The sequence below is a fragment of the Ostrinia nubilalis genome, chromosome 22, assembly GCF_963855985.1.
Source record: "Ostrinia nubilalis chromosome 22, ilOstNubi1.1, whole genome shotgun sequence".
NCBI classification, from domain to species: domain Eukaryota; kingdom Metazoa; phylum Arthropoda; class Insecta; order Lepidoptera; family Crambidae; genus Ostrinia; species Ostrinia nubilalis.
In genome coordinates this window covers 4,657,923-4,685,396 of record NC_087109.1, presented here as the reverse complement: position 1 = coordinate 4,685,396, position 27,474 = coordinate 4,657,923, and the positions used below count along the sequence as shown (strand labels likewise).

The 27,474-nt window shown below is 38.6% G+C and overlaps 1 protein-coding gene across 1 annotated transcript in view; it reads left to right on the top strand.

Moving 5' to 3' along the window:
- The window catches only part of LOC135083030 (uncharacterized), a 104,887-nt gene that overhangs the window by 56,097 nt on the left and 21,316 nt on the right, over positions 1-27,474 (top strand). The window lies entirely within an intron of this gene.

The window sequence follows — 27,474 nt, the reverse complement described above, 5'->3', positions numbered from 1 at the left end:
TTTTGCGTCAATATTATTAGTGTTTCGAATTTTATTCGTATAATGAAGTTACAGTGAAATACATCATTTTCTGGATAGGTTAGGCCAGGAATATCAAATCATAATAGAAATTAGTTGTTTCGTGCGTATTTGCAAATACTATAGCGCCACCTAGCGAGGAGTAGAGAGATAAGTTTCACGAAACTAGATTTTATTTACAATCTCAAATATTTCGGAGATATCGGCCGTAGTGAAATCTGTAGCAAGTCAACTGACTGATAAGCCTCTACTACGGTTATTATTACATAAGTATTGTACGTTGCTGCATCTATGTATGAGATTAAATAGCATCAAGCATGTTCATCTGACCCTGAGAACTCGCGTGAGCGTTCAAGCGCGCGAGATGACGCAGCTCCTATTACTTCATGCTAGCCTGGTACCTCCCTCATCTGCGCTCGAGTTGAGATGATGGATTCCCTCGGATGCTGTGGATCCATTTTGCTAATGATGAAAGATTCTTCATTAATCTAGAATCATTCAATTTCGGATACAAATTAAAATTGACTTTTAAAATCTTTGGCTGAAGAACTATTTCTTCGTATAGATTTAAGTTTAAATTTTGTTATCATTGATAAAAAAAAGTTGTTGCTTGCGTGAGATCATTTTGTTGAATGAACCGAATGAATACGATTCTTCCGTATGAAATTTTGGATGCGAGCGATCCCTCCTGAGTTATTATGCCCGCCTAGTACTTCGGATCCATTTGAGAAGTAAAAAGGCGTATCTGCAAACTAGAGAAGCTTGGGCTTGTGCTACGTTTGAAAGATTGTCTTGTATTCTTTACTTGAAGAGTAAATTATTTATTTACTCGTAGTTTGGAGTGTGTAAAATCTAGTCAAAAACGTAGGTAGGTATATGATGTTCATTTATTTTAAACTCTGATTGAATAAACAAATACAAGGAAAATAAATAACTTATTAATAGAAATAAATAATTTTTATTAATTAATAACCATTGCACCGCAAGCAAGAAGCCTCCATTCGCAGTGCGAGCAAAGCTACCAGGCGTACATGAATTAAAGGCGGTCTAAATTAATTTTGCGACTCGCGGTTTTAGCTGAAATGACCTTTCCGCACCAAGCACCATTAGCTATTTGCCGTGCGTTTAGCCTGCACGTGTAAAAAGTGCATCGTATGTTATTTTTACATTGTAATTGTGATTGTAACAACACTAAAAAATCTGAACGGTTGTGTTGACTGTAGCAAGAATCTAGGCGATTTTGCAACATGTCTTTAGTCAGCTAAATAGCATTGAAATCTTTGATAAATCTTTGATACCCAGCTCTTTCATTGAAAATTCACGGGTATTTGGTCAATTTGAAAACAAAAAAGAAACGCGAAATAAAAACTATCACTCCCCTCTGGATATCAACCAGATTACGGAGTCGTGTCACCAACTCACCAGCGAGGCATCTGTCAAATATCTCGAGATCTCCCGCCAGGGGGCGCCCTCACAAATCCTTCGCATTTCGAATGCACAAGGGCGGATAAGGGTTTGTAACACAGTATACACGTTCGTACTTTTCTTTCTTGATTGGGGACTCTAGCAGCTTAGATAGATAGATAAAACGCCAAGTGTAAAATGACAGAACGTGACGTCATCTTCCAGAAGCACAGCAATCAATGAACATTCAATAGACATGATGGTTTCTGATGTTTTAAAATATTATTTCTTATTCATTAACTAATTTAATGCTATTATTATTTTGTGGATAGGTACTATTTATTTATTTATTCTGTGATATTGACGCACAATAAAATAAGTTCTCTTTCATTCATTATTTATTCAAAATCTAAATTCATGATAAATGCTGTATTGATCTTGGCCAATTCCATTAATATTCATAATTTCATACAAACAGTCTCATCCACAATTATAAAAAGTGAAATAGACCATGAAATAATAGATTAAATTCATACACGAACTACCAGGGCGGCATAAACTATAAGCAGATGTAGTATATCTTGTGGAAACTTGCCTCCGTAATTGTGACTCCCCCTCTCGCTTCTCACAGCCTCACAAGCACGAGTCTCTAGGGGACAGGACGTAGAGCAGGATAAAATGCCCGCAACGATGGCAGAGGGAATAGGTAATATTTTTATTTTTATTTATGCGAGAAATAGGAAATAAAAAGAATTATTTATGGACTTCACTAGGTGGACCGACGATCTGGTGGCTCGTGGAGTATCTGGATGCGGGCAGCGCAGGACCGGTCTTTGTGGAAATCCTTGGGGGAGGCCTTTGTCCAGCTGTGGACGTCATTTGGCTGAAACGACGATGGGTTTCAGGGTTCTGGCTTGCTTAAACATAAAATCTAATTTAATGACAATCTAGTAATCTACACTTAATTTGAGTTGTGAGTTTGGTAAATAAATAAGCATTATTGACAAAACAGAGCAAAAAGTTACTAATCAAAATCACTCATTGGTCATCAGCATATAAAAAACTAGCTGACCCGGCGAACTTTGTTCCGCCTTAATGGCAATAAATAAGCAGACTTTTTTTTAAATTTCGAACGGGATAAAAAGTATCTTATGTCCTTCTCCTGGCTCTAAACTACCTCCCTGACAATTTTCAGCTAAATCGGTTCAGCCGTTCTTGAGTTATAAGTGGTGTAACTAACACGACTTTCTTTTATATTCGCACGTTCATAATCAAACCGTCACTATACGAAATTGGGAGAAATTGAGTTAACAACGCCATCTATCAGCTCTCCGCGAAAAGTGCATGCTGTAAAAATCCCACGCTTAAAGCTCAAATAGTTCGGCAGACATCACTAGTGTCGTTATGGAGTTTAATGGGAAAACTGGCATTTGTTGTGAGTAACAGTGACACGTTTTTAGTAGTGACGGGATCTGGACGGGCACGCCGTGATAGTTATGTAAACTCTGTGTTGAAAAACGTCATTTTTAGCATAAAGACGCTTTTACTCCAAAACCATAAGATAAGTCACAATAAAGTAATACGAAAAACGCCTTAAAACAAAAAGTGACAATATTTCTCTTACATTTTTAAAAAGATTGTTCATCACTTCGTAGAATATTGTGTTTATCCAAATAGTGAAATATTAAAACAACAAGAAAGATTTATAAATGATTAAGTAGTTATAATTTTATCTAACAAAAATGCCACCAGGCAATCCAAACACTAGTAAAATCAAAGAAATTATCAAGGTAATTACTACTTTGTCTAGCGTTTGTGGACTATGAAAAAGCCTTGGATTCGATCGAGATCTGAGCAGTGCTACAGTCTCTCCAACGGTGCCAAATTGACTATAAATACATCGAAGTGTTGACAGGCTTGTATGAAAACGCCACAATGTCGGTTCGTCTCCAGGATCAGGACTCGAAACTCATCCAGTTGTAGCAAGGGGTGAGACAGGGAGATGTCATATCTCCGATACTGTTCAACACCGCCCTGGAAGATGTTTTCAAACTTCTGAACTGGAGCGGATTCAGCATAAATATCAACGAGTACATAATCCACCTTCGATTTGCGGACGATGTCGTAATCATGGCTGAGACTGTGGAAGATCTAGGCATAATGCTCGATGGCCTAAGTAGAGCCTCTCAACAAGTGGGCCTGATGAATGAGTACGAAAATGAATATGGACAAGACAAAAAACATGTCAAATGTCCATGTAGTATCCACTTGTCTGGAGACTCTACACTCGAAAGTTTGTTGACCTGGGACAAACAGTCCAGTTACGTAGGTCCAACTTCGAGAAAGAGGTCAATCGTCAATCCAACTCGGCTGGGCAGCGTTCGGGAAGCTTCGTGATATTCTCACGTCCGAAATACCGCAGTGCCTCAAGACAAAAGTTTGATCATGTGTGTTGCCAGTGATATTTTATGAATCTGAGAGGTCACCCAAAAGGTGATGGAGCGTGCGATGCTCAGTTAGTTTCCCTACATGATTGAATCAGAAATGAAGAGATCCACAGGAGAACCAAAGTGACCGACATAGCCCGCAGAATCGCTAAAATCAAGTGGCAGTGGCCAGGGCACATAGCTCGCAGAGGTAATGGCCGCTGGATAATGATCCAGAATTTAAACCTACTTCTCTGAGAATTTTTCCCATGAAAAATCACTATCTAGTTCGTCAAGTTCATCGAGGTCATCAAGTTCTTGTTGTTTAAAGGCTGCCTGAACAAGAGAGTACCTTATTTTCTAAGAAATTGATTTATGTGGTGTAATTTTATAGTAATTTCATGTGTGTAACGTATTTATTTCTGATCGAGAATTTACATTTATTACTGTTACCATTGGTACCACTTAATCCAAATTATTAAGTTTTAAGTTCATTAAAATTACTGATTTTTCTATGTTAGTTTTATTTAATAATAATCATTTTTAAATTTTTCATCGTCAAATTTATATGAAAATAATGACATTTCTACCGGAATTAATAATACAACATTAACATGTTTTTAATTGAAAACTGTCACTGTCTCAATTTTAGTGGAAAAGTGACACTATTTTTAGGGAAAAAATTAAATATTAAATAAACCATTATGATAATTTGAAAGATAATTATATTTCCGTAAAAGCCAAACAAGCCACTACTGGTATTTAACAAAAAACAAAACATTTAATAGCATTTTGCTCATTTTGCAAAGGTTTTAAAATTTGAGCATTTCAAATGCTTTTCCTGAAAAATCGAGTTTTTTGTATAGTGACAGTTTGATTATGAACGTGCGAATGTTACGGGTAATGTGATAAATTGAAAATTATTAATAATAACCGGTTATTATGAATAATTCCCGACAGTCGCGGTGAAAGTGATAAATTAATCACATTTAACGGTGATTATTTAATAATTCAACCTTAGTACTAACAAATTTCATAAAAGAGAACAACATCTTGTGTACATGTTCGTGTACAGCCAAACTTTTGAACGTTTTGATATCATATATTAATATAATTTGGCATAATGAGTTTGGAATGTTTCTTGCATAATATTACTTTTTCTATATGATGCCTATAACATAATGTTTTGATTTAAAGTGAAAAATAGGTTAAGGTGCGGCGGGGGTGGCCCTTGGGCCACCCCTAAGCCGCCTATTTAGTTTTATACACACATAAATGACCTCATATTAATCACATTTACCAAATCATGCGGTAATTATTCATAATAACCGGCGATTATTCATAATTTTCACATTTATCACTTTGACCGTAACATATAGATAATTTTGGCCGCTGCGCTAAAACAAGGAAAGCCCTCTCAGATTTCATTATGAAACCTCATTGCGATCGATCCAATCATTGGTAGACCGGGCTCTGTGTTAATGAGTAATTTTTAATGATTGCATTCGTTATTTGAGTTTTTAAAGGTACTACCTACCTACTCAGACTCAGTAGGGGAGAGTGGGGTTGTCAAGGACAGAAAAAAGTAATTTAAAATAAAAGAATAAAACGTCACTTTTCCGTCAACCGAAGAAAAATATGGTTTCATTTGCTCTCTTCTAATACGAAATATTATGCAGATAATCATTTGGTGACCCCGACGTTTCAGGCTGCGTCTCTGTAGTAAACAAACCCTTACAAGTAAGATGCAATTTCACTCTTAATTCAAATAATTTTTTGAGAGACTGTGACCAGATAATGAAATCTCCAAATGATGATACCACATATTGTGAAAATGTCTTTGCGACACACACAAGAACAGCTGATGGTAATTTCACTGTCAAAATGCCCCTTCAGGAGCCTGTCACAAGTCTCGGGTCATCTCTACCAATTGCATACAAACGATTTCGATCACTAGAATCTAAATTTGAGAAAAATCCAGAGTTTAAAGATAAATATGTAGAGTTCATGGACGATTTTATAAATGCAGGGCATATGATTGAGAAAACAACCTCTGAGCCTTGTAATTACTTACCTCACCACGCAGTCTTGAACCCTCAAAAAACAACAACACCTTTGCGAGTAGTTATTGATGCATCCTGTAAAACCAGTAGTGGAAAGTCTTTGAATGACATACAACACAAGGGTACAATGGACCAAGATAGTTTGGATAATATTTTGATACGATTTCGAAAACACAAATATGTTATTAGTGCAGATATAAAAAAAATGTATAGGAACATATTTATTGACCAAACACAACAACACTTACAATGTGTATTTTGGCGTGATAACCCAAACAAGCCACTTCTGACATACCAATTAACTACGCTTAGTTTTGGCTTGAAATGTGCGCCATACTTGGCTACTCGATGTTTGAAACAACTCGCAGACGAGAACAAAAAGTCATTTCCAATAGCTTCTTCTGTTATAATTTCAGACTTTTATATGGATGATTTGATTCATGGTCAGGACGATGACCTTGAATTAGCCAAAACAGCCGTTCAAATAGATAACATTTTGAAAGGCGCAAACTTTCACCTAAGAAAATGGAAGTCCAACTCAGAAACTGTAGTGGACCATATTAGAAAGTCTACGCATGCACCTACCGATAATAACGAATTAACTTCGCTAGGGTCAGGTACACATAAAGTATTAGGACTCGCGTGGTCAAATGATGACGATAGCATACGGTATAAGTTACAAGTAGAACCAGTACCAACCGACTTAACCAAAAGGAAGGTTTTATCTATAGCCTCTGCCATTTTCGACCCTTTGGGTCTGTTAGGGCCCTTAATAATAATTGCGAAATGTTTCATACAACGTTTATGGAAAATTAAAATTAACTGGGACGAAAATCTACCTAACGAGTTTTGTTATGAATGGGAATCATTTTATAACAAATTAAATTATGTAAACTCAATAGTTATTCCGCGACTTGTCCTTATCAGTGATTACATCAAGGCGGAGCTGCACGGATTCTGTGACAGTTCATTGACCGCTTATGGCGCGGCTATCTATGTACGTTCTCTTGATAGGCATGGTAACGTGGTTGTACGATTGCTTTGCGCGAAGTCGCGGGTTGCGCGAAACGAAACAATACCGAAATTAGAATTACGTGCTTGTTTATTGTTAGCCATATTATACAACAAGGTTAATGATGCCCTAAAACAAGAAATACCTAACATATTCTTGTGGTCAGATTCCAGGGTGGCGTTGGCTTGGATAAATTCCAAATCGGACAAATTGTCAACCTTCATCAAACATAGAGTAACTGAAATAAATAAATTAACCAATACGAAGGATTGGTACTGGGTTTGCTCGAGTGACAACCCTGCGGACCTGCTGTCGAGGGGGGTAGAGGCAGATAAACTGCCAGCGTGTTCCCTTTGGTGGCAGGGCCCCGCATGGTTGTCCCAGCCTACGATTCCAGAGAACATTCTATTACAACCCTATTCTTATGATGAGACTTTAAACACAACCAATTGTAACGTTTCTACCAATTCTAGTGATACAATTGATAACAGGTTGTTTGAACGTTGGTCGAACCTCAAGAAGTTAAATCGTTGCTTTGCATTTGTGTTAAGATTTATTCACAATGAAGAATGTTCACTAATTTTGTTTTTTAGCTTTCTGTATTCTCTGTTAAAAATAAAAAATACACGTGAAAGAATTATTTCGATACGTTAATTAGTTTCCAAGATATTGAATTTTAAAAGTGCGGGCGGCGGCCGGCCCGCCATTTTATGCGCGTGACGTCATATTACAACGACTGGCTCATATTTGTATGGGTGGAATCTTGCAAACTGAATTAAGACCCACTTCCAGGCAACCGATTAAGCTGAAATTTCGCAAACACATGTGATTTGGATGACCATGCAATATTATGATGACATGGAGCTGATCTGATGATGGAGCTGGAAGGTGGCCATAGGAACTCTATAATAAAACGACTTAAATGCATCGAGTTTGGGCTCGTTCGTTTTGTATTGATGAGTATTTTAATTCTATATAGTAATCGGGGTCTAATGATGGAGCTGGAAGGTAATTCGCAATAAAACGACACAATCGCATCAAGTTTGGGTTTGGTTCAATTTTAATTTCTGTGATGGGTCTGGGTGTTAATATGTATAATAAGTTTGTATTTACAAAAAAAAATTATTTAAGTATGTTTATATCCGTTTTCTAGTGAGCGGACGCTGTGAATGTACGTCACACGGGGTCACGTGACCGTCGGCGGGACTCAATATTTAAGCGAACTTTGAATGCCTATAAAATCATAACTACTGGGTATTTTTGAATGAAATAAAAACTAATGTATTTGTAAATGTAAAAGCTTAACTGTAACATAGGTTTCAAGTGATTTTGCATACCTAGTAACATTCTCAATTGTAGAGATCCAAAAAACAAATTAACTACTTCATTGTCAGCCCTAGAGTTGAACGATGCTTTAATCAAATTAATACAATTTGCACAGATTCAGTCGTATGCTACCGAATTAATTTACTTAGTAAAAATAAACAATTACCGAGGTCATCGAACTTATTGTCCTTGAATCCCTTTATTGACGAGGGGGTTATGCGTGTGGGGGGTCGTTTAGGCCAGTCTAACTACAACTACGATAAGAAACACCCCATAATACTACCACGTCACCACCCACTTACAGAGTTGATAGTTGTTGACTTTCATAAGCGATTGTTGCATGCAGGCCCGCAACTATTATTGTCATCCATACGTGAGCAATATTGGCCTGTGCACGGCAAGCAACTAGTAAATAAAATAGTACATAAATGTGTGACGTGTTTCAGAGCTAAGCCTCAGGTAACTACACCGATTATGGGTAACCTACCCCCATCGCGAGTTAACCCTGCACTTCCCTTTATATTGACAAGCGTTGATTACGCGGGCCCATTTCATATTAGGGACAGGAGAGGACGAGGATTCAAGGCAAGTAAATGCTATATCGCTGTATTTGTGTGCTTAACAACCAAGGCTGTTCACATAGAGCTGGTATCTAGCTTGGAAACCAATAACTTTCTCGCGGCTTTTAAACGATTCATATCCCGTAGGGGAAAACCAAAAGAAATGTTGAGTGATAATGGCACAACATTTCATGGAGCTAACAATGAGCTTAAGGAATTGTATAATTTTCTAAGAGATAGCTTGGATGAGTTTACAACCTCATGCGCTAGTGAGGGGATTATCTGGAAATATCTGCCTGGTTACACCCCGCATATTATTATGGGGGGGTTGCATGAGGGGGCTGTAAAGTCTTGTAAATGCCATCTGAAACGAGTATTAGGTAATTCTTTGTTGACTTTTGAGGAGTTCGCAACCGTTCTCACTCAAGTAGAATCCATTCTTAATTCTCGGCCCTTGTGTCCGTTGCCTAATTCAGCTAATGATGAAATATTTTGTTTGACGCCAGCCCGCTTCTTGATAGGCAGAACACCCATTTCGATACCTGACTATAATTATACAGACGTGCCAATGGGCAGATTGACACACTATCAACAGTTGCAACAGCTGTACCAAAGCTTTTGGCAGCGTTGGTCGAGGGACTATATTGGACTTCTGCAGACCCGTACCAAGTGGAGGAGCTCAAAGGGCATCAGTCTACGTGATGGCACCATCGTACTCGTGAAGGATGACCGGCTGCCCCCGAACCAATGGAAGCTAGGACGCATCGTTAACTGCTGCAAGGGGAAGGACGGAGTCACGAGGGTTGCGGAGATCCACACTTCAGGGGGAGTCATCAAACGCGCGTTCAACAACATTTGTCCACTACCTATAAATGGAATTGATTAATTATTTAAGTTTATTACCTACTAAGTTTCAATATTATCTTAAGTTAATATGTATGTATATTGTTTGTATTAATTTAGAGTCAAGAGTGTACTTACCAATAGTTACTATGTATGTGGGACTTGGTTTATATTCGTTTAAATATCTTCCTATTGTTTGTTTCCATTACCCACTTAGGATTAGTAGGTATGTGTGGAACCTGGGTGTCTGGTACCTCTTTTCATGGATTAACAAACTTAAATTTATTTCAATTAATTAAACTTATTATTACCAGAGACCTAGATTTTACTGGATAAGGTTTTGTAGTTCTGTATTAATAATGCCTGTGGTGGCAGCATGTCAAGGACAGAAAAAAGTAATTTAAAATAAAAGAATAAAACGTCACTTTTCCGTCAACCGAAGAAAAATATGGTTTCATTTGCTCTCTTTTAATACGAAATATTATGCAGATAATCAGGGGTGTTAACGACAATGTCATTACTCATTGCGGATATTTTTTTTACTTTTGTTTTGGCCTTTGTTTAGATAAAATGAACGAATTTTATTCTTAAAAATTAATTTTAACAACAAAATAAAACAAGACTCAAAAACCATGCACTAAAAACCTAAAAAGTATAAAAATAATTACTAGTTACTTATTTATTACGACGAATTACTAATATGATTGATAATTTTGGAGTCGGTGCCAAGATTATGAAACGTATGAATTTTGCCGGCACCAACTCCCATAACTACTCCGTATTCAACATAAATTTTCACGTTTTTCGTCTGCAAAAATATCGCAAAAAATCTTGCACTAAGTGCTAACAATCTTGCGTGCCAGATCGATCCCATGTATTTTCGCGGTAAAATTATTTTCTTGTAAGCCGACTGGATAATTTCCATATCTGAGTGCCACCGAAGGCACGGAGGCCTCGGCAGGAACATGACACTGCATTGTGTCGAAGACTCAAGAGCTGCGTGTTCCCAACAAACGGTATTTGGGTGTGGACTTGCTGTTGGTATTGGCGGATAGTGTGCCAGCATTTTGAGGGTTCTTCCTAACTCTGTCTGCAGTCTCTCTCATTTGTCTCATTTTGTGCCATCTCGTCTGTCTGCAGTCTTTTAAGTTAGGGTACTTAAATATGATGTAATGAACATTTTGTGCAAATTATTTCATTTATTTCAATAAAAATGTGTGCTAGTGTGGAGGCTTTCTTTTCGTTTCTATGCTTTTCTGACACAGATTTCTGACGCTGATTTTTCAATACTCAGATATCTTTTAACTGAAGAAATACGTCATTTTGACGTATTTCCCATACTGAAACTGTCAATTTGCCAAACTTATTCTTCAGTTAAATGTTTCTGACGATTGAAAAATCAGAGCTAAAACTTGCGAATTCAGACGTCGTCTCTAATATCGCATTCGCAATACATTTTCGATGATGGTAAACGTAAACATATTCTTTCTTTTTAAATTGCAAATATCCGCCTCCTCTCATCACAGTGCAGCGGCCTCATTGCGTAATGGGCCGGTACCCTCCATCTGACACCTCGGTTATTCTCCCTCCGGCCCATTCCCGCTCCTTGAATACAAGCGTATCTTTATGGCCTTGTAGTAATTAAAGAGCATTGATGGAACATTTTTATTGACTTGGTGGTGCTACAGACCGGTGACTAAGGATTTCTTGTTACTAGAGTTGTCTTTTGAATAAATGTGTATTGTAGAAAACTGAGATGTATAGATGCCCTGGAAACGGTACATAAATATAAATCATTTGAATTTGAAATTATCATTCGCAGTTAGTTCAAGTCACAATAATACTAATAATACTCTTGTCTAATTTCTGTCTGGTAGGCACTGCTTTAATAATAAAATAGTCTTAATTCTTATACATCTTAATTAGTTATGTTGGCATTCGTGTCTTAGTATGATAATTAACCAGCGGAAAATATAAGATAATTAATTATGTCGATGCCTACAAATTCCCCTTCCGTATTGCCTGCTATGCTGCTACCCGACCAACTCCTCAAATCGCTCATCGCTCCGCTCATGACCATCACCTCAGTCCACCCCGGTAATGGCGCCGGCCGCCCTCGCGTCGCGTCCCGTTAATTCGCTTGTCTCAGTCGTCAGCTGCTCACGCTTCTCACCCACTTGCCTATATATTGGTGGTGGTGTTATGTTTTTAGGAAACCCGAGTTTTCTTGTAGGTTTGTAGGAAGGTATTATATTTCTGCTAAAGTTAGTGATTATTTCTTTGAATTGATTTACCGATGGCGCCACATTAAACCAACTGTCGCATCTTCCTAATATTATGATATTTTCGTGACTGCACATTCGATTGACAGGGCACGGGAAGGCAGGACACGGTTTGTTCTAAGATAAACTATTGTGAACTATTATGCAGCACAAAACAAGTATTTGACGGCAATCGCACCTGAGGGCCTAGTGTGAGTTCACATCAAACGCGCTCACTAGTGAGCGCATTGTATGACGGATTGTACAGCGCCCCTAGCGGAAACGTTCAGGAACTAAAATTTTACACATTTTTAACGCGCTCACTAGTGAGTACGTTTGATGTAAATTCACGCTCAGCGCATTGATGTTAAGTAAAATGCATTCTAGGATAGTAAAATACTTGCCCTGTGCCTATTCACTCTTGCCTTGAAGAGGCCCTTGAAATACTTGATGACATTACGACGCTTCTACGAAAGCTTTCGAACCTTACGATATACAACTCGACAAGATGCAATCTGAAATGACTACCAGGACTTAACCAGATGGAGTTCCACGTTGATCCAACAGCCAAGCAAGCAAAGCCAAGTTCCGTAACGCAGTACTTGATAACAGCCTAAACCGAACACTTATCGTCACATCGCGCGAATGAATCAATCAATCAGCGAGCGGTAATGAGCGGGGCGGCGGGCGGCGCCATTACGGGGTTAGGTTGTGGCTATGGTGGTGAGCGGAGCGTGGGCGGGAATAAGATGTTGAGGGCATAGTGAATGGTTTTCAGAATCGTAAACTAATGAATGATAAAGGTAATAATAATGTACATAGTTCGTGTCTGTATTTTTTTTTACATTTACATGTAACGACTTTCGGATATAACGCCGCAATCACAGTGGGACCACTGTTCATCGTCGTTATATCCGAAATCCACTGTACTTACACGTTTCAGTTATGCATTATGAACTGAAAGTTTCTTACAGAATAATAATTAATTGAAAATTTCAGTGGTTAAAGGAATCAACTATACAGAAATACAACTGGTGCGAGTCAAGTCTCCCCAAAAGTAGTGGAAGCTGCCGTGCTAAGACTCTCCACTTCTATCTACCACATAAGTAAGACACTTATTATTATTTACTTAAAGCTCATGTGTTTTTCTTTTGTTTTCAGGTACAAATCAACTTTACTTCCTATTCCATGTCGCCTGAAAGTTAAGTTACTTGAGATATTTCTTTTTATTACGAATGTTAGTTTAATGTAACTTACCCAACTGTACTCTCTAATGAGATTCAAGATTAACACGATGAACTCGTACTACTAATTGTTGAAAGTTTTTTCTCGTTTGTGAACGGTAAACGTTTTAATTTGGCCCAAAATCTGACTGTCCGAAATCTCGTTTTATCGTACCTAGCAACCCTATTCCACCGTTTTACGATGCTGAATTGTTGGCGCGGTTTATGGGGTAGATACGTTGGCCGATACCAGACGTCTTGATGGCCAGTAAAAACTGAGTTTTTAATGCCACCGGCAGACTTGGAGGGCGTTTTACGCGGGACTTAAATGTTCATGGCACTGGGGTTGAACGGGACTGCTTGACACATTCCCTTTATGCAAATATCATCGGTTTACGGCGATTCGACGCATTACAATTTTTTAATTAAAATAGCAAGGGCTTTGGTAGTTTCGCTTCAAATGAAAACGAATTGGAAGTCATGAGTTGTGTTGTTAGAATCTAAAAATAAAAGACCCTCGTCTTTGTAAATGTAGAGTATTGAAATACAAATAGGAAACTCTTGACTTAGCAACAACTTTTATCTAACACTACAGTTAACGCTTGAAGAATTCTCTGATGATAATTCTTTAACAAAAACGTTTATATTGTACAATTTATGTAGAAAATAATAAAAAAAAGCCTAAATCAAAAACACACATTGTCACCCCGCGTCAAAAACCTCCAATCCAACCTCGCCTGTCAATTGCCACAAGATGGCCGTCGCCCGCTCATTTGGCGCCAATCGCGCGATCAACACGCGCCCACGCTCATCTTGCGTGGTAATTACGAAGGGCACCTCACGCGATCCGCCCCGGGCCGTGGTGGCAGAACGCATGAAATATTAACACACACCACCCCCGCTCGCGTGATTATCATGTGTAGTGAAACGCGTTAGCCGGATTATGAATGGATATTTTGTACGTTTAGTTTGTACTAAAGTAATAAATAAATCGTTTTAATTTTCGTGTTATTTGCTACAGTTGAAATGTCATAATAGCAAACGCCAATCCTTCATTTGCAGGAATGTAATATTGGAAATCAGTCTTGTAAAAAGAACGCATTTTCGGAGATCTAAATATCACAGAATAATGGAAACTAATAATAAAAACTAATACTACGAGTATTTACTTAAAACGTATTCTTTATTTAATTTTAATACAAAATCATAAACTTTACGTTTATAATTTTAAGAAGATAATTTTTCCCCAATTTCCCCTATTCAAAATCATTACCAATTTCGGAATTGGGAAGTAATTTTGTTTCATGTTTCGGACAAAGATGACATGGACATTCCGTCATGACATTTCGGAACAGAAGCACCAGGAGCGCAGAGCCACTAAGGCGGTAAGCCCGCACAATACGGGCCGCCCCGGGTGGCCCGTTATGCCCGGTGCCTTTCAGTTTACACCGACCGATGATTGCTTGGTGGAAAACAGACGGACCGATTCACACTGCGGCTTGGTGGAAAACAGGCGATACTCTATTTTGGGGGATAATTATTTGATAAGTATATTTTAGATAGAGTCATGCCATGTGGATTTAACACTCACCAAAAACATGTTTAGTTTGAGTCGAAAGATCAATTTCATTTATTGTGTAGGAGGCGAAATTAAACAAGACTCGAAAAAATCGCTAAGATTACTAATTATGGAGACCCTTTGAGAAAGCTTACATTATAAAATGGGAAGGACATATTTATTAATCCAGTGGTACCTAATCTTATTAACAAATACGATTAAGAAGCCGAGGACTTTTGAATGCCTTGCTTTGGCATTCGAAACCCCTGTTTCGAATCCCTCTGGATGTCTTCTACAAGTATTATATTTCTTTTTTTCATTTCGTCAACGTGGATCGACTTTTTTACACTCGAATCAAACAAAATCTTATCCTATCAAGTCTTTCAGTGTAAACGCACCCGTGCCCACATGCCGCCGGGCGCGCATTTCGCCAGCTCCCGCGATTTATGCGCGCCTGGTACCCGCGCGGTCGGCCCGTGTCGTCACCCAGCTTTTTTTTTGTTGACCGCCGCCGCCATACTTGATTTATGTTCACACTAGCTTTTGCCCTGAGCTTCGGAACCAAGTAACTTACTTGACACTTAATTGTTGTAGTTTTCCCAATGAACTCAATTTTGTTATAATTTTGTAAACCTTTATTCATAAAATACAATATTTGTAATAAGTAAGTTTTTATCAAAATCCGTTCAGTAATTTGGCTTGAAAGAATCAAGTGATAGAGATTGTTTTAAATGTTTGCGTTGTTAGCTTTATTTTAGAAGAATCAAAAGAACCAAATAATTTAGAAGAAGATCAAAAGAACCAAATTATGGTTACGAAATGTCCTGGGATATGCTCACAAGTTAAAAATATTATGGCAGCAACTACACAAATAGCCTATTTGGACCAAAGTATTTACTCTGCTCTTACTATTGATCGAAGATAATAATAATATATTCGGAATGTTCCCTAACATTATTCGAAACATCGGTTACAAACAATATTTGATGGCCTGTATAAAGAGCATTGTAAATAATATCGCCATTGAACCCCGGTTAATAATTAACGATGGGTCACAAAAGCTAGTTCGCGTCCGCCCGCAGTCAATAGTTCAATGTGTCCCAGCATATTTTACACAGTGTCACACCTGACATTTATTTCCAAATAAAGCAAACCTCGTTTTTCTGTAAAATAATAACAATAACCTCCTCCTTTTTTGAAGTCGGTAAAAATATTTATTTTTCTTCACAATTCACAATAGATAATATTTAACTATGAGGGAACTAGACAAACTAAAACTCTTTTTTCTTCGAAAATTCATGATAAAGTTACATAAGAATCACCCAAATCTCCACACAAATATTGTATGTGCAGGAATCGAACCCGCGATTTCTGACGTAGTAGCAAAGTTCTCCAAATTCCAAGTTTCAGTCTAAAATCTTTCCAACTAATTCCCGCCAGTAACGGCGCAAGTAAATAATAATGATAGCGTAGCGCACAGAAGTCACACTGCTTTGAATCCGCAATATTGCCGCGGAAATGTACCTACTATTTCTGTAGGGTCGTTTGAGTCGTCCTTGGGACGCTCGGGAGGCACGAGCAATGGTTGGTGAAAGAGATCGCGACGCGGGAGAAGGACTAGGGTTGTCAGCTGTTATTCTGTTTTTTTTTTATTTAATAATTGTTTGTGACCTTTAGTATATTCAAATACAGTGTAATACTATGTAACCAAATGTTATTACTATTCGTTATTTAGTTCGTAATGGTGTAACCTTGTTAGTGTTCAATAAATAAAACAAAAATCAAAATAATAAAAAATGTGTAAAGTATGTAAAAATGATACAGCAATCTAGAGTTCTTTAGTAGATTTTAACTGTTGCTTTCTTTAACCCCAATTTTTGTATCATCATTCAAAATATTATATATGAAGATAACACAGATTGATTGTATTTTGTTTTTGGGGATGAATCAAGAGTTGTAATAAACGAGCTAAAATATATCGCTTCTGTAATAACCCGGTTATTATTATTAACTGGCAAGTCTGGCAACCCTGGTCTGAAGTATGGCGGGCGCGAGGCGGCAACAAGCACGTCATTAGCGAGCCAGGACGCGCTCTGGCGGATTTATCTGTTCCGTTGCGTCACAGCTTTGTTGTCTGCCTCCAAAATATTTCTTTGCTTACCGCCGTTAATAGTAAGTATCCCCTTTTTGTGGGGTGATGTCAGATACCGAATTTTGGAAAATTAAGGCAGGAAGCAATTTTATTGCCGTATTTTATTTTTAATGGATTAATTTAGTCTGGCAAACACTAATTTACATAGATGTCCGATGAATGATGTTTCAATTGGCCCCTCCAGTTATTTCTGGGAACGAGAGTCAATAACACTCATTACTTGCTTACTCTCATTGTGTCTCTTTTCTTACAAAAATGCAGAAAGCATAGGCGAAACCTGCTCACTCGTGGTGAAGGCGTCGGGTTCTATAAATTTGGAATTCAGTCGCAGGCGGGGAATTCCAGTCCGTGGCTGCGCGTTATAAATGATGTAGCAGCTTGCGAAGCGTATATCAACAACTAAGGATGGTACCTAAGGATGTGACTTAAATGAAAAATTCTAGATCCCTGCGGCATTACAAGACTTTTACAAAAATAAGAAAACAATGTAAAATTTACTAAATACATATTAAATACTACAAGGAGTATTGATGAAATTTTGCTGTGTGTAGGTAGATGAAGAAAAAGATTCAGAAAATTATCAGTAATTACCAAATATTGCCGCTATTTACGTTTCTTCGAGTGCTATCGATAGCCTTATGACACTATCTATTGGTAAATCTGGTAATGCTTTGAAAAACCTAATATTAATTTAAATTAAAATGATAATAAAGTGTCTAAATTAATTTCTTTTACTCATAGACACCTGAGTAACCTCAAATTGATTGCTAATTCCACTCCAGCAAGATTATCTACGAACATTCTCTCAACAACTCCCTCCAAAGATATGTAGTAATATGTTAAGTGAACACATACATAACATAGCATAGTAAATAGCATCTCGTATATTAGGTTGAAACACCTAGATGACTAGGCGAACATAAGTTGAGCGGCGTCTCAGCGTGCTTCTACACACGTATGAGTATGGTGTACGGACGAATATATTACCTCGTATACTGTATGTGGGCTCTGATACCGATACATGTTAGTTCAGGGTTGCCTCAAACGTGTGAGTTGCATGTTGTGGACTAAGACAGATAATTAGAAACTGTACCTGACTATATTTTCCGATATAAAGTGGCTATTAGCACAACAATGTGTTTTATGTATCGCAGAACTCTCATAATTATCTGGCTCTACATATCATACACAATCTCACCTGAACTTCAATTAGGACAGGAAAGAAGTACTTATTGATGATTTTACGTCTTCTGTCTGAAGTTCTTAATGGGTCTCTTCATAGTTTATAGACACTTACAAGGCAGGTTTAAACCATCCTGGATTGCATCTCGCTTAACATCATGTCGTCATCGTCATATTCAAATGGTGTCATTGTCAAATAACTGCTTTTTTGTGCATAAAAAAGGTCTTGGAGACAAGTGTTACTTTGTGAACCACGAAACAAGCGGCGAATTCCACTCCACTTCCTCTGCATATGCAGGTAAAGTTGACCTCTCGATGGTCGATTAATGAATTAATAATACTGAAAATATTAAGTAAATCTTATCGAAATGAATATTTCAAAAACAGTTGGCAACCCTGACAACAAGTAGGGCTGGTAGCGGTGCCAGTGTGCGGCGCCGGATCACCTGGGCTCGCAATTTTACGAGCCCGTGTCGGCCGCCACGACTGCCTTTCACGGCGCTCAGGGATGGAGGTTTGGAATATTCGAATGTTGTCGATAATTTTAACAATTTTGGAAATATACGAGAAGAAGAGAAATGATTCGGTATGATGAATGAAGGCAAGATCGCTATGTCGCTAAAAACACTTCAAAAGTGTATTTTCTGCCGAACTGTACTGTAGCCCTTTATTTACTTTCAATACAACCTTTGATTGAGTAATTTGGGTGAGAGTTTTTAATTGTTGCTTATGCATGGTTTAAATAGTAGTTAATTTAGTACAATTTCATTTATTACTCTTTTGGCACTGTCCGACTTACTTGACTTAATGATCTATGTCCCCTAGATGGGGCAGAGGGCATTTGGTACTGACTACTCAATCCAATTTCTTATTGACTCTCATATTTTGCATTACTTTAAAGTTCAAAGTAGACTGGTAGAGAATGCAATCCGGCGAAACTTCAATGCTTCTTCAATGGTTTCTTTACGAACATAAAGAACCAGACCATTTCATAACCCTACCAAACCAACATTTAATCAAGACATCGATATCGATATTTCTGTCTCTAGAGAATCCCTACCGCCGTCAACGGAGCACTCGACTCCGTCCCGGGCGAGGCGATGGAATTAAATCGCACGCACGACACTTCCGCCCCCTCCCGCCAGCTGCTCGCCCAGGGCTGTTGCTAAATAAGGGGGAATATTCCAAATTCGAATTTCCTCACCTACCCACATTAGAATAGGGTGGCTGATCGCACACTTTTGTTTTGAACTGAGGTCAATGATGGATTAGTAGGTAGAAAATATGAGGAAAATAGTGATTGTATGTTCTGCGAAGGGATGTGGATTTTGAGTGAGCTTTTAGTTAATCCGATTGAAGAAAAAGATAAAGAGACTAACATTAAATTTGGCAAGTGCGAATAAAACTGCAGAAATTTCAGTCGCCACTGTCTGCTGTTTTAAAAAATTGGTAGGGAAGGCTTCGTCATTCCAAAAAAGCACAAGGATTTCCACAACGAACAGTCCTAATTTCATGCAAATGATGTCCCTCTTATGTTTAATCAGTGGCTAAGTTAACTACCAGCCTAACGGGGCGATTCTATTCTTCTAAGTTCAATGAGCTTTTGGACGACAAACCTCTAGCCAAAAACTTATCCCACCTTTTATAAACAGTTTAGTTACAGCCCCAAGATGTTGCACCAGTGCCTTTGGTTGCCTAGCTACGCCTCTGCTTTATGAGCAATAATTTAAATTCAAATGTCTTTTGCCAGCCCTATTCCTGGCCCGCTTGTTGCGACGCCACCCCGGGCGGGCCGCGTGAGATGTCGTTGAGTGACGTGCGAAGCGAACCGTTGTAGAGCACCTCAAGCTTGACACTGTGGCGTCTTATCTAGTTGGAATATGAGCTGTTTTGCAATGAAAATGTGTAGTCTAATATGCTGTGCGTCGGGTACCACAAGATGGTGTAGTTATAGCTCTACAGAACATGTTTACGACAACTCAATATAATTTGTATGTCGAAAATAATATGGATATGCACATAGTAAAGGAATATGACGTAGGCGATTATGCCCAAATGCAGTCTAAAATACAGATTTAAATGTATTAAACTAATAGAAAACCTATTTCTTTTGACAGATGTCAAAATAAGTCAAATGTGTTTTATTACTCAACTTGTAATAATTAATTAAACATGGATGGTGCTATTTTTTAGATTAAATAATTTTAGGTTCTTCTGAAGTTTTGTTAGTTTTTGACCAAGACATTTTCTTATTCATAATAGAGGGTTCATTCAGCCCAATATTCGGCCATTTAATGTTAAAAAAAGCATATTACAGGTTTGGGTCAAAATCTTACTTCATTCATCAATCATTCTTAGCTAAATGCAATATTGGTGGAGTAGGTTCAGAATACTAAGCAAGGTTGTTAACAAACAATAGACACAAATGTCTACACGGTTTCAGAGTCCCATGGTGTAATCCATGGCTTAAAGAGGTCTTTCTAAGGAGCATTGAGACTCTAAAGTACGAGTCACCTTGTTTACTGCATTGACGCACCCCTAAGGGGCAGGGGTGGCAAAATATGTTTTTAAATGATAAAATGATCAAAACAAGTATTGTTATTAGTGCTTGCTGTGTTGTATTTGTCGATTTGATCTAAGAATATGATACACTTAAGTCTCATTTTTCAGGAACTGTAGATATATATACGGACTTACAATTTCGTCTGAAACTTGATAATTTTTCAAATTCATAGCAAATGTTTCAGATCTTTCAAGATTAAATTTTTCTGCAACTATGACTATTAACAATTGACCGATGTCAACGACCATAAAAATAATTACTTAAAACCAAATACTGTACATTTTAAGGTGAGATTCTCACAAATACAATTACCAGACAGAAAAAACATTACCACACCCCATTTTCATTATCAAAACAAGTTCGCTACCTATTTCCAACAATAGCACTTCTGCGGGTTGGCTACATTACTATACTGTATGTATTATACCTTCTTTATTCGACCGACCAAGAGCTGTCACTATACAGCCCTGCCCTCCCATTCTTCCTTGGGAGGTAGAATAGTCCCTCCGGTCCTTGCTAATTGTGCCGTTAAACCTTACAACCGTGTTCGCCGAACGAACGACTTGGCATTATTAACGTTTAAAATGCTCTGCATTCTATTGTCACTTCTGCATGTTTTATAATCTTTGAGGTTTTGAGTTTGTAGGTTGAAACAAAAAAATGTGTGGTTTATTAAATTATTTTGTGTGGTTTTAAAATTAGAATATTACTTTATTTATTAAATTAATTACAATTTTACTGCCCACAATTGCCCACTAATATAAGAATACAAAAGGAAAACTTAATGCCATCTTTCAGACTCGAGTCATTCAAATAAAGCGTTTTTGGAGCTTTTTAACCGACTTCAACAAAAAGTTCTCAATTCGCTTGGTATGTTTAAAAAAAATAAAAATAAAAACAGTTTTCGAGATAAAAAACATTGGCGACTGTAACGTCAAAATGTAACTGGCAGCACAGAATAAGTAAGGGTTCTTACACACGAACAGCATTTTGCTGTCGACGCATGTAACTGCAGTCGACGTCAGAAGGCGACGGCTAGCTGTCGACATGCTGCCGACGTGCTGTCGACGCGTTCGCGGCTGCCGCCGGCAGGTGGCGACAGCTAGCCGCCTCCGCCATTTTGAAGGTCAACTGTCAGTAGTCCAGGAGCTTACACGCACACCTAATGAGTTCCGAACAAATTGTTTTTTTTTTTTTTTTCCTTTTGTTGGCTTTACACGGCTTGTGTGTTGCCATTCGTCGAGTAAAAAACAAATTGATTCGGAATTGCTAAAAAATTAGTGCTGTCAAAAACAGTGAAATAATATGGAACTCGAATTTAGAAGGCTACCATAATAAAACATTAAAAAATAGAGCATGGGCGTCGGTGTGTGTAGTCTCGTTCTCTATTCAATAACATTTCTTAAACCCACAATGACCGGTTCTTTCTCTTTCGTCGACGACGACGGAGTAAATGCAACAACAGTGTTTCTTCAATGAAATCCATTTTCAACTGGCTGGCTCCTGTACAAAGACGTACGCCGACATGGTCGTCGCAGCAAGCTGTCGACTCGTCGACGGCAGACGTCGACGTGTCGACAGCTTGCTGCGGGCACGTCGACAGCTAGCTGCCGACAAGTGACGGCGACTGCGGTCGCCTTTGCTGTCGTCAATGTGCTGCTCGTGTGTAAGAGCTCTAATAGTACAGGTACTGGCAGCTTCAAACCAGTTTGCTTTTATGAAAAATACTCCCCTAGAATGGGAACACTGGCTGTTAAAACCATATTCCTTTGCCTGTAAAAATTAACTGCCCTAGCGACGACATAAATTCGGCCGCACAGGCCGCATACAGGCTTACATTTTTACGGTTGCGGTCTCAAATGCGGGGCTTAGCCGAAACTATGCTGTCCGTATGTCTATGAAAACAGGGTCGAGAATCGCGCGTGAAAATTCCTAGCCCAGGCTGACCACACGTCCCGTACTACCTAATGCATGCTGTTTACCCCTAGCGCTTTATGCTGGCATGGTAGTTGGGTCGGGAGAATATGTTATTAATTTATAAAAATATCAAAAGAAGGCTTCATTATCATCATCATATCAGCCATAGGACGTCCACTGCTGAACATAGGCCTCCCCCAACGATTTCCATAATGATCAGTTGGAAGCTGCCTGCGCCTTCCTGGTAGTCCACATTGTTTGTGGGTGGACGTCCTACGCTGTGCGCTTTCCGGTACGTGGCCTCCACTCCAGAACCTTGCTGCCCCATCGGCCGTCAGTTCTGCGTACTATGTACCCTGCCCATTGCTACTTCTAATCTATTATTTACATCAGATTAAAGTGTAATATTATACATTATCTTTATCTTTACCTATCTACGAGTATATCTACGAGTATAAAAGCGAAAGGTCACTGATTGACTGACTCACTCATCACGAAATCTCAGAAACTACAAGTGCTAGGAGTCTCAAATTTTGCATAGGGGTTCCTTTTTGAACGTTGGTGCTCATTAGGAACGGGTTTTACGAAACTCCACCCCTAAGGGGGTAAAACGGGATCCATGCGTACGAAGTCGCGGGCGGCCTTAGTAGTTAATATTTTCTGAAACTGGCAGATAGTATTCTATTACTTTTATTAAATAAATATCTTTCTGTCTGTAAACCTACTATAATTCCATTTCAGTTGCTCTGAAATCCAAAGAAATCTTGGAACAAATCTCATCCTACCCTCTAATCCTTGTGGTGACACTTGTCAGGCAAAGTCAGCCTCAATGGTCCTGATGAGGGCTTTGTCCTGAGGATCGATCTCTGGTTGGCGTCGATGGTAGGGTTGCTATGCGTTCGGAAAAACCCGGACAATCATGGTGTCTAAAGGTTGACTGGAAGAGAATGCTGTATGGCATTAAGACCGCCTTTTGTACTTTGGTATTGTGTGTAATGAAGTTTGAAATAAATTACATTTCAAGACAGGCAACCCTAGTTGTTGAAAACTATTTATCTCATTGTATGTAGTTGTGTTACGGATATTTAAAGTTTTCACGAGGTAATATTACCTACAATTTAGTACCTTTGAATTCAATAATTTAAATTTAAAAACACAATTTGAATTTAATTTAGTCAACTGAGTTTCCAGAAAAGTGACGACATAGCTTCTCTTTGCCATACAAAAAGCTCTATGGGAGAGCTGCGTTTTGACAATTATAGTAGTAGTTTTGTCATCAACTACCCTATTCCTTTACGAGAAAACATTGACAATCTTTCTTAACAATACAAAGTTCTAAAACCCACAATTACGCAATCCCAGTAACTAACCCTTGCAATGCTCATCGCCGTCCCTAATGGAGTTAACCCTTAATATTCCACGACCGTTCCGGCGGCAAACACGCTGGCTGTCATAGACAACTTACCCCCGGCTTATGAAATTGCTCTGAGAACGAAAATTTACAATTTCCACCTCACGTTTCTGGCACTGCCACATCTGTGTTTAGAAAGTCTACAGCTTAGAGATAAAACCAGATAAATAAATAGGCAACTTGCGAATAAAACGCACTGAAGCACATTAATGACAATCATTGACAGATTTTTCTATTAATTTACTACTTACAGCAACTACTTTACATGCATGTGTGTCACAAGTAAAAGATTTGAGATTTTTATTTCATCATCATCATAATTTCAGCCATAGGACGTCCACTGCTGAACATAGGCCTTCCCCAATGCTTTCCATTTTAATCGATTGGTAGCGGCCTGCGTCCAGCGCAGCATTTTTATTTAAGATATATTATTTTCACTGATGGTTGGTCCATCTTCAGCAGTGGATGTCCTTTGGCTGAAATTACGAGATTTTCCATCGTTCGCACATTTAAGTGACCCGTCTATTATATCAACTGTCTGTGCAACCGTCCCGCGGCAAATGTCCCGTCTGTCCCGTCGGCAAACACGCGGGTGCAAACATCCCGCGACTGTAAACATCCCGCGGCCCGCCTCAGCTCGGTCAATACTGTGCAAATAATCGAGCGAGGCAGCGCTTCAGTAAGAGAAAATGGCAGACGTTTTTGCGTCTTGTTTTTTCTCACGAAATCAATGTAGAAGATGTGTTTTTCACTAAACACGTCCCTATAATGTGGCAACTGGCAAGCGTAGAGTATAGAGTTCTTCGTCTCCTTTATGGCTATTGTGTTTCCACGTTTGCCAATGTCGAATATAGAGTTATTAATAAAATTACAACTTTAAGGCCGAGTTGCACCATCTAACTTTAACCGTAACTATGACGATAACCGGTGCTTTTTGTATGGAGTTTGATAGATTTTTTGAGTTTTGAGTGATCTATCAACGCACAGCCCAAACGACTGGACTGGACGGATCGGGCTGAAATTTGGCATGCACGTAGATGTTATGACGTAGGCATCCTCTAAGAAAGGATTTTACGAAACTCCACCCCTAATGGGGTAAAACGGGATCCACGCGTACAAAGTCGCGTTTATGATAAACTGAATTTTATACCTAGTGAAAGCCGCGCGTCAAATTATATCAATTGTCGGCGCAACCGTCCCGCGGCAACTGACCCGTCAGCAAACACGCGATTGCAAACATCCCGCGGCCCGCCTCAGATCGGTCAATACTGTGCAAATAATCGAGCGAGTCTGACGCTCCAGTTAAGGGTTAAAGGAAAAAATGGCAGATGTCTTTGTTGATTTAGCTTTTTATTCACCTATCTTGTGAATCACAGATCACATCGCTGTCAGGAGTTGCAACGTTGGGAACGAGAAGTGCGAATAGTCCTGTGAAATCCCTGGTGTCAGACCTAAAGAGCCGCCATAAGTGTGTGAGTGTGACCTATCAGGGCTAAACTTAAGTGTATTCTTCAAATCTTAATTATTTTTCGGACAGTCAGGTTGATTCATACCATTAACTTAAGCGTGGATAGTTGGCATTGTAGAAGTACTAATATCTACCTACCGAGTGAATTTGAAAGAAGAGGAAAAATGAATGAACATCAAATACCTACCTACAATAAAATGGCGACTGCTAGCTGTACGGGGTAGAATAGGAACGACGATACTAACTTGTATTATATCAAATCGTGGCTCCTTTGAACGCTCCGTAACTTCGCAATAGGGACACCATGAATTACAGCTGGCAGAGACAAATCTTTTGACAAGGTGGGGTGGGTGGCGTTATTGATTTTATTGTTTAAAAAAATCATAACCTCTCAAATCTGGTTCAGTTAGTTAGTGAGCTGGTAGAATTTCGGTCTGTGATAAAAAAAATCCATTGTTAAAGAATTTTTTTTCAAAATCTGTTCATTTGTGCTGCCATGAACCTTTTTAGCTCCAGCATAGATTTCTTGTCTCTATTCATACTGTTTTTTTTATTACTTTAACTTTAACAAACGTCAAAAATCAGTCAAACTGCATACAAAAATCACCGGTTATGTTACTACGCTAGTTAATCATGGCTTGAAACAAGCTGGCTGCTAGCTAAACTAGCTAATACTGAAGATAGATAGATGATCTATCTTCAGTATTAGCTAACTTACACGCGTGTTGCAGTAATAAACGTTCATTGATCATTCCAGTCCTGTGGCATCTTCCAAGGCGTATATCCCGAATAATTCATATTTCCTGTTCACCCCACGCCTAAGCGGGAACATCAAAGTGTATCATGCGTTATGAAATCGCGGCAGAGGTTCTGCTCGCGGATTTACTCGCTTATTAACTGCGCTGTACTGTGCCACAGTAAAAGTTAGCAGTAATATTATATGCTTCCATTTTACCTGCCTAGAAGCGCCTTGGTACAAAAAATTAGTTATTGATTGTACACGTCTGAGGCGAAGCAAAATGCTATAAAAAATCGTATACAGTTTACAGAATGGCTGGATACTCCGCAGTCCGTATTGCCGTTTTAATATTTTTGGATTTTCCCATACCTTTCACTCGTACGTAGCTTTTGAGTTGGAAAAACCACGTGTAAACTCGTCACATTAGTTCTCGTGAAAATTAACCTGTATTTATTCGGGTTTGTGTCGAATTTTCTTTGTATTTAAGTAACTTACAAAATTAAACGTCTTTTTCATAATCTCTCATTTTATTTATCTGTATTTAGTACAAACAAAGATGTGTTACTATTAATTTTCATTATGACAGTACTGTACGGATGGGTGAGGATATAAACATACGAATAAGTTGTGTATGACGGGGATATTAATATTAGATTGTAAGTCATGTAAGTGTGTGTTTGGGGGATGTATGTATCCAAAATTAATGCTGTTGGGAATAGAAGTAGTGAGAAGAAGAGACTAGTGCCCGTTTTCACCATCAATCCCTAATAAAATTTTGTTGTGACCCTTATGGAAACAAAATTCCTGTTATGTTTTACCATAGGGGTCACTTAAGGGCATAAATGAACTGATGGGAGTTTCTCTTTAACGTCGTTGACGTAGTTTCGTATCTATTTAGCTATTACTGTCGCTCATGCTGGCACCTCGCTTTGCGTGAAAGAGATGGAAACATTGGAAACTTCTGATGATGAGGGGGACCCGCTGTTCATTATAAGTCGCGGTCGCCTGATAACTTGATACGCTGGTATCGGGCTCCAACAGGCTGTATTAATCGCGTTTAGGTACGGGACAACATTGACCTGGGATGTCGAGTCTTCCAGCAACTTGGCCCACTTTTAGCTTGGTCCACGGGCCAAGTCGCAACTGCCACTAAGAATCCAAAGTAGATTTTTGTTCATTTGGAGTTTAATTTATCAGTAAAAAAATGAAGGTGGGCCCAGTTTCCGGGAGAAAAACTTGACCCATGCCATGGACCAAGCTAAAGGTGGGCCAAGTCGATGGAAGACTTAGTCCACCTCCCAGCAGCTATAGATAGATTACTTAAGACAAATTATTGTAGACCACACAA